The sequence below is a fragment of the Manacus candei genome, unplaced genomic scaffold, assembly GCF_025592945.1.
Source record: "Manacus candei isolate 608988 ecotype Guabito, Panama unplaced genomic scaffold, ASM2559294v1 h1tg000041l, whole genome shotgun sequence".
Taxonomy (NCBI): Eukaryota; Metazoa; Chordata; class Aves; order Passeriformes; family Pipridae; genus Manacus; species Manacus candei.
The window spans coordinates 6697743-6711293 of NW_026138089.1; positions in this window are offsets into that span (position 1 = coordinate 6697743).

The window sequence follows — 13551 nt, forward strand, 5'->3', positions numbered from 1 at the left end:
ATTGACACACCAAGTGCTTCTCACACAGACATCTCTGAGCACAGAACTCTAGGTGGGATATTTTGCAGCAGCACTTGGAGCTGTGCTCATCCTTCTGGGGGGTTATACTGCTACCAAAATGCTGTCTCCCATGTCCCACTGCAAAGGCCTTCCTCTTCCCTGCCAGTGCCCCAGCTCACAGTGCTCTATCACCATTCTCAGGCCGTGGGATCCCTTGGATGCCCATCCTTGTCACCCAGCTACCCATAAGCTGCAGAGACAGAGGACACTGTGTAGTAAAGGCTCCTGGAGGAGACGCTGAGTACCTTGGGGGCAGGAGCGTGGGTATGTGGAACACCCAGCCAGGAGGAGAGCAGCTTGCTGGCCATGGGACTGGGCCAGGGAAATTGCTTTCCTGTAGGTGAGTAGGTATGAGGCTCATGCTGGCCCACCATTAACCTATCCTCGCAGAGGAAGGGGTAATTCAGACAAGTATTTCTTTATACAACAATGGATGCAGATTAGGATGATGCTGGGCTTCCCAGGGGGTGAGTAGAATAGAGTCACAAGATGAAACACTGTGTGGAAAACATTGTGCTCATGGTGTTCCCACCTGCTGCTGCTGCTGAGTTTACAACCATAACCTCCGCCAATATTGCTGCCGCTTCAAACAGCAGCCTATGCTGTGGGGAGCCAAGTGGTTTTGCCTTCCCAAAACTGTGCCTCTTCAGAGCCACCCTCATCAGCCTCAGTTGCCTCTTTCCTTTAGGGAAGTGAAGATTAGTGCTGGCTCAATGATTAAAATGCACCTCAGTGTTGCCAGTCACACTCTCCTTCACAGCTCACACTGATTTTGCTTGCAACCCCGTTACAATCCTTATAGTCATATTTGGCAGATATTTACTTTGAAACTTAATCACACCTACCATATATCATTTATACTTTCCGTTATTAGGCCTGCAATTTGCTGCTGTCTGGCTGTGTCCCAGCAGATGATTTGTGTCCCAGCAATGTTATTACCCTTGCTGAGAACTGGCATTTTGTACTGTTTAGCATCAGCTCATTCAGCTAAATTCCAAATGTGCTTCAGCTCATCATCAGGCCTCAGGCTGAGCCAAACAGCAATGAGGATATAGAGCTATATTAGATGTGAGCCTGGAAACACCTCCAGTCCTACAGCTGCAGGGACCTCTGTGCTGGTTTAAAGGTAAACCAGCAGGGGAAATGAACTCAACTCAAAAGAGAGACCACAAGTCGGAATAACAATTTTATAAAACAACACAACAAGTATGATTATACAGACAAACAACCAGCTTCAATCCACAAAAACCCAAATGTACAACCCAGCACCCTGGGGCATGAACAAAGCGGTGTTCCCCAGGCCCCCCCTGAGTCCAAAGTAAAGGGAGAGCGGAAAAACCTGCTGGTGGGAGAGCTGTTGCAGTCCAGTCAAAATGGTGATTGCAGTTCAGTCAAGGGTGGTGGTCTCAGTCTGGTTGAGAGTGGTGAGCTGCAGTCCTCCTCTGGATCCCACAAGTGGTAAAAAGGTTCCAAAACTCCAAGTTTATATATTCTCCAGTTCAGGCAGGAATGCTCAGTCCTCCCCTCTGAGCGGGGAATTCCCTAAAAGGGTATGAGGACAGGAACATCTACAGGCCTCTACTGCTAACAATTTCTGGGAAATGGCATGGAAGGCTATAGAATACACAGTTTTGAGTTACACTCATACCATGATGAACTGGTCTCAGCTGTCCTAACTAGGACAACCTCCTACTTCAGACTGCTGCCTCCTTCCCACTTCTGTTTGAACTCAAGGGCTCTGATTTGCAGTTTGGAGCCCCACTGAACTCAACTGCTGAGGTGGCTTTGGCTGAGGTAATTTTCTTCACAGTAACCACTACGGGGCTGTGTTTTGGATTTGCACCGAAAATAGGGTTGGAAATATAGAGATGGTTTTGTTATTGCTGAGCAGCGTTTGCAGAGATTCAGGGTCTTTTCTACTCGTTCCTCCAATCCACCAGTGAGAGGGCTGGGGGTGCACAAGGAGTTGGGAGGGGACAGAGCTGGGACAGCTGAACCCAACTACCATGGGGATATCCCACACCGTATGGTGTCATGCCTAGCGTACAGAGCTGGGGGAAGAAGGAAGGAGAGGATGCTCAGAGATAAGAGTGTTTGTCTTCTTGTCACACTTAGAGGTGATGGATCCCAGCTTTCCTGGAGTTGGCTGAACACCTACTTGCCCATGGGAAGCAGTGAATGAATTCCTTGTTTTGCTTAGCTTGTGCAAAACTTTTCCTCTACCTATTAAACTGTCTTTACCTCAACTCACAATTTTTCTCACTTTTACCCTTCCGATTCTCTCCTACATCCCACCAGGATGGAGGGAGTGAGAGGCTGTGTGGGGCTGCGTGGGCAGTTTGTGTCAAACCACAATGCCTGCTCAATTTATAATTTCTGTCAAAGACTTCAGATGTTGGCCTAATGCCAAAAGTTAGCTATCAGAAGTATTACTGCAGTGCACTGTGCATCAGAAAGTGAATTTATGGAGGAGCTCTGTCTCATAAGCATGCTTTGGGAGTCTGGAAGACAAAGAAAACAATACTTCTGTTTGAGGCTACGGATATTTAAAAAGCAAAAAGGCTCCCTGCAGGGCCTTGCAGACTCACACTGTCTATGGCAAGGTAAGAGCCCCATACCAATGAGGCCAACATGTCTGTGGAGGTGGTTGATTGATGGGGGCTTGGGTAGAGGTGCAGCAGCCAGGGACTCTTCAGCCCCAGTGCTTCTGCCCTGAATCAGTCAATAACTCACTGCCCACAGAAGGACATACAGAGATCTCACTCTGCATCCCTCTCCTTTTTTTCACAAGTTCTTCTGTCTTGTTTGTGGGCTTTTTCTTGTTCGTGACCGTATTATAGATTCATCTTAGTCAGAAATGACAATTGAGACTTTTCCCTTTACTTTCTTAACCTTATTCCTAGGTCATTAGGAGCATGACATTCATATCGTACTGAGTTTGCTCAAGAAACACTGAGGGTGGCCTTTGCAGCATCCTTACAGTGTTGCTGAAGCCTGGGTGGTGCCCGTTCAGGCTGGTAACTTCCACCACCTGCTCAGAAGCCACACTGATGACCACCTCTTGCCCTAAGACAGACTTTTCTCCACAGAAGCAAACCTGCCATTGAACTTGGTGTAGCTCTGGTGCTGCTACAAAATCGTCTGTTTGACATCATACCAGAAAGAAAAGAAACACCACACAAACCACAGTTTCTTTGATTTCAGATAATACTTACCTTTAGTTCACTTGTGCTGCTTAGCAGAAGGTTGAGCCCAGGCTCTTTCCTACCTGCTGGATCACTGCTAATCCATACCATGAACTGATCTCCTAGTGAATTGTCTCCATTAAACATACTGTGATGAGCCTGATAACCACATATTACTGCTTCTAATTCATAGATGCTCAAAGCCTACCACCATGCCACTGACATTGCTTTAGACGCCCTTGTTGTAGGCTCAGAGCTTGAATGCAGGATCCTGGTCAGAAGTTACGAAGTTGTTTCAAGACCTCTTCAAAAGTCAGTGGTTTTGGTGAAGGTTGGGTTTGCATATGTATCCAAGGAATCTCCTTGGGAATAATTACAAAGCCTGGATAACCTGAACATAATACAATCTGGAAGATACACCTTGGAAAGAGTATTGTCCTGGTAACTGTCAGGTACCTTGTGCTATTCAGACTGCCTCAGTTGGCTTTTCCTGAAGTTGGACAGGACATATTTTTATCCCAAGCTTGTCAAATTTGAGATTAAAAACACAAACAACATAAGAATCTATTATTTTTTTTCCAAAGAGAGAGAAGATCCAAATTATGATACTTCTCTGGAACAGACAATCCATCCTTTTCACCAAAATGTTCAAATGATTCATCACCCAAATAATTTGATATCAGAGACTTTGGTTCTGGTTTAGAATAGTAAATTCACCTTTAAATCCAAAACTTTTGAATTGAATTAAAAGCCTTCATTCAGAGAATGATGAAATGAGGTATGTGTGCCGTTTCATAATTCTGTAATGTTATCTAAATGGGAAATTCCACCTTCCTGCTGAAAAGCTCGTCTTCATGACAACATTTTCCTCTGAAAAAATATTATTCACAAATTCAAAAAGAATTAATCTATGATATTTTCTTATGTACAGATAGGATAGATAAAAGGACAAAACCTGCATTTATACTGACTATGAAACAAATTATCATGTCCAATCTTGGGGGATATTTATGTTTGTATTCTATTTCACTATGTCCAAGTGTCACATCTATAAATATATTTGATTACTTTTCTGCCAGAAGGACACTCTACACTGCAAACCAACATAAAAAATAACCAAACCCACTGTTATTACAGATATTACTCAGCTACAGCTGTGATCTGAGTTGTGTGGAAACATTTTTTTCATCATAAATCTGCTAAATAACAAATATGATGCTCACCAAAAAGTGTTTTAAACTTTATTTTCTGATATAATCTAATGTCCACTCAACAAATCTACACTTCTGTAGGACTCTGTGAAACTACTTTCTGGTTTTCATGTACTTTCCCAGACCAAAAATGCATCATCATGAAACAGATGACAACGGAAGAAGAGTGAAATTTCTGAGATATGACTTATTAGGTCTTGATCTTTATAACAAAATAAATCTGAGGCCAAAGGAGAATGGTTTTGTTTGATGTGTTAATTCCTTTTTATCAGTAAGTCAGTCCATAGACTGGGCTGGAACATCTTTGTCACGAGCAAGGCATATTTTAGAAAAATAATAAGAATGTCCCTGTTTATTTCTGTGTAAGTCATAAACCAGTAGAAACACAGACCTGTGGAGGGTTTCACCTGGCCTATTATTTGGTCCCTAACAGGTATCAGGAGTATCAGTTTTGGCTTGTCTCCTTTTGTTAGAGTCTCCCCAGAAACTTCCTCAGAAAAAAAATGTTTACTTGCATAAATACCTTTTCATACCCTTTTGTTGTCCCATCTCCCTTTGGTCAAAAGAGAGTCAAGTTTCTGATGTTGTCATAATCCACAAACTTCACAAGTTTTATGACACCTATTGCATAAACCATTCTCCATTAATTAAGTTTTCACTCTCTTGTTTTCTGTAGTTATTGTACCAGTATTCTGTTGTCAGGGTTCTTACATTTTGAAACAAGAAACATTTAGAAAAATAAAAGTAATATGTCTTAAGGCATGTGTTTGCACTAGTTCTCTGGACTAAACCTGTATCAAAACCTCTTGTACTCTCTACAGGCAAGGACACCTGGTATCACTGCTTACCCCTTGCCTAGGAAGCAGGTGCTGTTCATTACTGCTGGTTGCAGAAAAGTTTAAGATTAGAATATGACCAAATCTGGTGAGAGTGTCAGACTAGTCACTGTTCTGGGGCTGAAATAAAAATCTGTCCTCATGACCAGACCGGCCTAGGCAACTTTTTTGCTTCCTGCTGTCAACCCTGAGATCCAGTCTTGTAGTTTTAATAATCACATAATATGTAGTATATAAAAAATACAATACATTATACTATAATATATAAACTATATATATACAAATATGTAAAATATATGTATTATACTATACATAGGTATATACATATTAGGTTATAATGAATTATGCATTGTCCATTGCAAAGGTGCAACCTGATTTTGACATTTGTGGTTGAGCATCTTCAGCTGGTGATGTGGAGGTAATTTTCTCATTTTTCTTCCCTCATTCTCTGCTGAAAGAGAACATGTTAACTGCAGGTCTAGTGCTTAAATAAACTGTATGAGGAAATAAAACTGGGGCTCCCCAGAACAAGTTTGTTGGGGTAACTCCTGTGCCTCTGATATATGCAAGACAACTGTCAAAAATAAGCAATTTGATTCAGTGGTCCTGGACGTAACTCACATAAAAAACACCTCTCCACTTGGAGACACTAACATCAAGGCAAAATTAAGACAAATGTCACTAGAATGATATTTTTAAAAAAAGGATGTTGAAATAATTGTGAAGATTATGTTTATCTACTTGTTCTTGGTAATTTTCTGAGTCATACTGGAAACATGGACTAGAATATAGCAACAAAAACCTGCCAAAAACAGAACTGGGTTTGGTTTTTATGTATTTCCCAAAATATGAAAATTGTTTACAATTACTAACAAGGCATCAGTAAAGGCATTGAGAGATGAGGTTAAATTTTACAGCTGTTGTGAGAAAATCAAAACGGCAGTTCTCTGAAGAGATTCAAATCATTCCCTGTCTATCTAATATGCAACGAGGATCCCTCACTCATGAAAAAAAGCAAAAAGCACCCTCCCAAGGTGTCTGGCTCTGAGAGCATGATTCCAGGTGAACACTTCTCAGCTGATCATGTAAATGTCCAGGAAAGAGGAGATGATATGCCAAGGTCATAATCTTCACAATGTGTTTAAAGAACTATTCTAATTTCCCCTAGCAGGTGTGATCTCTCTTTCCTCCTTTCTCTTCCATTTCTGTTTGAGGTTGCAGATTGTTTTCAAAGGTAGACATACTTCCAGTCTTCCCACTTCCTCCTTGTCCCAGGCCCTGTGGTTTGTGCCATATTTTCTTAGAAATACCGTTGTCTTCCTCCAAACCAGTTGTGCTGAGGCAAAACCCAACGCCAAACCCATTCTTCTGGAACTCTTTCTCTTGTTTACATCTGATATGAACTGTGGTCCTCCCAAAAAGTCACTATGTTCAAGCTTTCTCCCTTTTCTAAGTTTAGGTAAAAGCAGTACATCTTCACAGCAATGAAAAAGTATAAAAGAAGATGGAGCATCTACTCTCAAAATGTGCTTCTAAGCTCCAGACTTTCTCCCTGATCCAGTGTCTGACACATCTCCATGAAAGACTTGTACCTATGTCTGCCTTTGGACAGGTGTATTGTGCTTTTGACAATGAACAGAGCAAACTAGTGATACCTGTGATAGGGCTTTTGTGGGAGGAGGAAAATCCCACATAGGAGAAACTCTGTTTTTCAGTCTCAAAGTACTGAAAGCAGCTGTTTTACACAACTTTTTACCAGCGGGTTTTTTTTTATATACCAATTCTTTTCTCCAGCAGTTCAACTGTTTCCAGGTACTTAAACAACTTGTAAAACAAGCAGGAAAGAAATAAGGTTTGCCCATAGCAGTGATCTCTGTTAAATTGAAAAAGAATATGCTGTCTAAAATGAAAATTGCTAGTTAGAGGTCATGGCTCAAATACTTCTTAGTGGGGAACATTTGACATTCTTGTTTAGCTCAGCTGTATGTAAACATTAATGCACTCCTTACTGCCTTCATATTCCCTGCAGTGCAGTCAATAACCCATATCATTCTCCCCCATGACTTTTGTTTTCACATCAATCTGATGCTCCAAACAATATGGATCCCAGTTACAAAACCTTCACTGAGAAAAATGAGCAGTGCTGTCATATATTTTAGACTCGATCAATTACACAGATCTCAAATTGCTACAAGCTAGTTAAATCTGGAGAGCTGTCATCCTGCTTAAGTCACTTAAGCTTTTGGAATGAAGTATGAATTTGATAAAACTGAGGCAATTATTGCTGTTAGATTGCTCTGCCTTTTTTTTTTTTTAATCTTCCTAGGGAATGACTCTGTTGTGATTAAAGACATTCAAATATTTAATTGGCAAACAATACGATGTATAAAGTGTTATCACATTGACATCAAAATAACAGATTAAGCTTTTAAATTCCTTGCAAAATGAGTAGACAAGAAATTTCTCTCTTGGATCAAAAAAGCTATCTCAAAGTGGAGTAGTTGAAGAAGTCTTACAAAAAATTATAGAAGGAATAATAACAGGCAAACAGAACTAGACAGCATTCTTTCTTGTATTCTCAAAGAACTCAGATCTGAAAAATCCCAAACTAATTTTTCTGTTGTGTATATAGCTCTTAGACTAGTCTTGTTACAATGAGAACAGAAGGTTTCAAACATGATGACAAATGTTAAAAAAGACTAAGTGAAACAAATTGTCGAGGATCAACAACTTGATGTTTTCTCTGCCAAGAACACTAGAATTATAAAACCATAGAATATCCTGAGCTGGAAAGGACCCCTAAGGATCATCGAGTCCAACTCCTGGACCTGCACAGGACACCCAAGAATCACACCATGTGCCCGAGTGCGTTGACCAAACGCTTCTTGAACTCTGTCAGGCTTGGTGCTGTGACCACTTCCCTAGGGAGCCTGTTCCAGTGCCCAACCACCCTCTGGGTGAAGAACCTTTTCCTAATATCCAAACTAAACCTCCCCTGACAAAACTTAATGCTGACAAAATTAGTAGACTCTTGGGTAAATGTGATGAAATAGGGAGGAAATTTTCCAAAGGGAAAATGTAATGTCTTTATAAGAATATTGTAGAAGGGGTTAGTAAGGAGATGTTATATGTTAATTTTTGAAGAGATTTTAACAAACTTCCTCAACAAAGATTCTGTAAATGGTTATAAGAGGAAAGTTTCTTTTCAGATTAAAAAATTGTTAAAGAACAGGAACAAAAGGTTAGAAATAAGAACTTCATCTTTAAAAATGGAAAGGTTACTGATGGAGTACAAAAGAGATTTGTATTTATAAATTCTATGGAAAGAAGATAGAGTAGTAGAGTCATAGAATTGTCAAGGTTGAAAGAGACCTTTAAGATCATCAAGTTCATCCATTGACTCAAGAAGTAAGGTGATGATGCTTGCTGCAGGCAGAAATCAGGTAAAAATAAAATCTGACAAAAAGAACTTAGAGGATTTTACAATTTGTCCTTAGGAACTGCAAGAGCTCCTGCAGCAGGTTGCAGAATTTCATCAGGATCTCACGTGGAATTGAAATGGGTGCAAACCTGCCCAATTATGTTCCTGTTGGCCCCTGCATATTGGTCGAGCCTGGCTCTGGTGTTGGAGCAGCTGTTCCTGCTGAATGCAATGCCATCTGGTCAGTGTTGCCTCCTCCCCTTGCCATGGGAACTTTGGGGAGGGCTGGGTGCTCTTGCTGCCCAAAACTCCAAAAGAAGGACCTGAACTCACTCCCGAGTGATGTCCCTCAGGACCCGCAGCCCCTGGCCCCACGCTGCCACACAGCAGGTCATAGTTATCATCAGGGTCCGACACTAGGTCGAAGAGCAGCAGGGTCAGCCCACTGCAGGCCAGGTCGTGTCGCTGTGAAAGGGACCTGCCAAACACATCCTGGGCTGCATCAAAAGGAGTGTGGCTATCAGGTCATGCTGGAAGGAGAAGATTCCTCCTTTCTATTACAGGTCATGAAGGAGGTGATTCTCCCCCTCTTGTGAGACCCCACCTGGAGTATTGCATACAATTCTGGTGCCTTCAAGATAAAAAGGACATGGAACTGTTGGAGCAAGTCCAGAGGAGGAGCCACCTCCCCTATGAAGGCAGGCTGAGAGAGTTGGGCTTATTCAGCCTGGAGAAGAGAAGGCTGCGTGGAGACCTCACAGCAGTCTTCCAGAATCTGAAGGGGGTCTACAAGGAAGCTGGAGAGGGGCTCTTCATCAGGAACTGTAGTGACAGGACAAGGAGTAATGGGTACAAATTGAAAGAGAGGAAATTGAGGCTAGATATTAGGAAAAAATTTTTTACTGTGAGACTAGTGAGACAGGTTGCCCTGGAACAGGTTGCCCAGGGACGTTGTGGATGCCCCAACCCCGACAGTGTTCAAGGCCAGGTTGGATAAGGCCTTGAGCAACCTGGTGGGAGGTGTCCCTGCACATGGCAGGTGGGGTTGAGAAGAGATGATCTTTAAAGTCCCTTCCAACCTTTAACATTCTATGACTCTCTGATTATTGAGAACCTGGGTAGTAAAATAGCAAATGAAATTCAGTGTTGATAGGATGCAAAGTAGGACACATAAGGAAAACCAACTCTAACTATATTTACACAGTTATGAGCTCAAAATTAGCCATTATCATTCAGAACAGAGATTGTCCCTGTTTGTTCTTTGTAAAGAATGGTTCAGTCTTGGCAGTGGTTGAAAAAAAAACACCAAAAGGGTGATATGAACAATCATCAAAGGAGTGGAGAACAAACAAGAAAACTTTATTATGCTGTGTATATGTTCATTGTGTGTCTACATATTGAATGTTGAATACAATTTTAGTCTTAGTTCTCGGTATATAGTAGAAGAAAAAGAAGGTGCAGAGAAGGGAAATGAAGATGATCAACAGCCCAACTCAATCTCTCAATGAAGAAATTAAACAACTTGGGGTAGAAAAAAATATCTGAGAGGAGTATAAGACATTAGATCATAAAATAAAGGCTAGGACACAGCAGTGACTAAAATCGATTCATTTATTTTTTCTCCTAACACAAAGTCTGAAAGATATCCAATGAGATTATCAGGTGGCAGTATAATGCGAAGGAGTATTTTTTCACCAACACATAATTTAGTGAAACAAATGGATATGTGGAGGCAAAAGGTATTAAAGGGTAAAAAGAAGTTTATACAAGGTGGGAAAATGCAGTTCCAATTAAACACATGAGCTCAGGACGTCCCTAAGTCAAGCACAACATATCTCTCCTATTTCTTACATGGTGTGCTAAAGCTTTTGATATTGGTCTGCTGTACACCCAGGACAATGGAGTAGACGGACCTGCACAAATGCCTGTATGCCCATAAACAAATATATTACTAATAGATATATTAAAAAAAATAAAAAAAACCCAAACCCAAGGAAAGGAGTATATGGCGTGTTGATTTGCACAACTTTGTCAACAAGTTTCTAGTATTGTGCTCTGAAAAGGTTACAGATGCTGTCTGCACTTATTAAAATAAATAATCTTATTAATACATACAATCTGACAAATATCAAGAAATGATTGCTCCACTGACACTTACAATTCTGCATCAGCTGGCTATCAGGGTGCTTGGCAGAGAGTTTCTGTGATAATTTTTCCCTATAGCACAGTAATGAATTGGCCACTGAGAATCAATTCATTCAAAGAAAGGCCAGATGATTTCCAGTGGGGCTGAAAGATAAAGCTAATGTTGCAGAAAAGAATAAAAATGGGAACCTTTCAAGTAGATATTCAAGTGCAACGAAGTTCATAGGGGGCTCTAAATCCAATCTGACATTCTCTTTGCATCCATGAATTGCTGGTTTTGGTACAATGACAGTTGCTCTGATGCTGGGAAGACTGAAACTCAGAAACAGATTTGTGTGACTCAGACAGTCCCTCAGTCAGCACGTGTTCAAAGGAATGCTGTGACATTATTCACAGAACACTGAATCCCACAGTGCTCCCTCCAACCCGTTTCTTCCTGGCTCCCTATGAAAGAAGATTTTAAGAAATTTCCACTCCTTTCCAGACAGTGTTAGAGACATGTAGGGCAGGGAAACCACTGTACCAGTTCAGCACTGGGGACAGGAGAGCTGTAGGCACCATATGTGAGCTGAGCTGCCTGCAAGGATGGGACAGCAGATGAGCAGCTTGGAGTCAGCCAACGCTTCAGAGGTTTTCCTGAAGGCTTTGTTTGCAGGTAGCGTACAAGCATTATGGGTTTGATAAGGCACTCTCTCTTTGATTCCACTCAAATCTACTAAGGAAGATCAGGGTCAAGTTTTAATAAGGATTTCAAACCCCTCCTGGTCTTGAAACATCATAAAAAGACTGATTTAACGAGCTGAGAAAAATGGCAGAAGTTTGAGATAGACAAATGTTGTGTGCTAGGGTTAGTTGAGCCCAGGCTAAAAGAGATGGAGGCTAGCCCTGATAATTTAAAGCAAATTCATGGAGCTTGAAGCAGATCAAACTATTCACAGAAGAAACACAGCTGCCAATGCAGTGCTTCATTGTAACAAATGGACACATTTTAGAAGCATATCTGAGTGGAAGAGATTGAAAACAACAGCTGCATTATTGTGTGAGTGGTTTTTTTGATGATCAAGAAGTAAATGTTCCTTGTGCTAAATGCCACTTACTTCTAATTAAATATCTTAAATAAACTGTTGCATCTTATGGTGCATCAGTTGCTAAGTACTCCCCAGCGAGTGCTTCTGGGTCCAAAAGCCAGACTGAGATCTCCGTCAGCTGTAAGATATTTCGAGTAACCAGACTGCTTCATACATGGGTCAATGGACACTAAAGTAATTTTATTAAATATGAAGTGAATGTTTTTTCACAAATCCCAAATACCCATCAACGTTGCTGCAAAGTGCTGGATGGAATTGCAGTCTGATGGAATGGCCATACAGCCTAGTGTTTTGGGAAACACAGGTGCAGCCTGCCTTCTGGCACTGCCTTTGTGATGGACCTGGAGCATACCAATAGGCATGACTTCCCTTCTGCATGACCTTATCCCTGCAGGGACTGGGACTTGCTGAAGAAATATACACCTCAGCTGGTGATCACTAAGGTGCCTTGAAGTACAGAGTGAAAATGACACATTTGGGATTTGCATTGTCTGTTCTATTTTAGCTGTGAATGATAGAATGGGATTAGTCTCACAAGAGCTTGTTTCTCTCCAGTGATGGTAAGGGAACTGGAGGGTGGCTAATTCAATATCTCCTTAATGGATATGTCAGTTTGAGCAAATGAGTGTCACTCTCACTCTTTGTACAGTGACATACCAATGTCAGCAGTTCTCAACATCTGTAAGACAAATCATGGAATGGCTAAGGAATTGGTTATATTTTTTTCTCCTGTGTTGTAAAACAGGCATTTATCAGTGATGAAACTTTCAGAAGAAATGTACCAGTTGTGGAAACTTCCTTGGGAATGTTCCTTATGTCCAAGATGACATTCCAGGTTAAAATATGTGTATTAACATAAAGATGAACTGACCCGTAGCCCAGGGATCAGCACACTTATCTGGGAATTGGGTGGTTTAAATGAAACTCAGGCCTCTGCTCTGCTGGACCTTCCATAACAGGGAGAGTGCCTTGGCCACCAGACCACTTGATAAACTCTGATATATGTGTCTGTGTAAAAATGTCAGTGGACAGAAGAGAGCTTTCCCTTGATCTCTGCCTACACTTCAGTAGGAATGCTACTTCATTAAATATGGAACTGAAAACTGAGCACAGATTTCAGGATTTGACCTTATACGCATGTGGTTAACTCATATACGCTTTCTACAGTAAGATAAAAAGTAATTACATGGAGGTTGTTTTATAGGAATCAATAACTGACTTGAAAGAGTCAATACTTCAGAGCACAATTTATACCTATTAACCTGAGTCTGCCTGAAGCATGCTGTTCTTTAATCATTATTGTTTAAGTAAATGAAAATGAAGATTGAAAGTAACCACCTTTCCAGGTCGCTAAAGTGTGGCACTTGTGAAGCATGACACTTAACCATCTGGTCTTAGAAAAAATGCTATTTAAATGCAATATGCAATAGTGTTTTTGTAGTGCCATTTAATAGCAGGAAGGTAATTGTATCATACCAAGCTGAAAATTTACTCTGTATTTTTGAAAAAAAATCACTTTTCCCATTCTTTACCTGCACTAGTATCATATACAAATTTCCTACTTTCTGAATGTTGTCTTCTCCACCTTTCGATGCATCAGTAGTC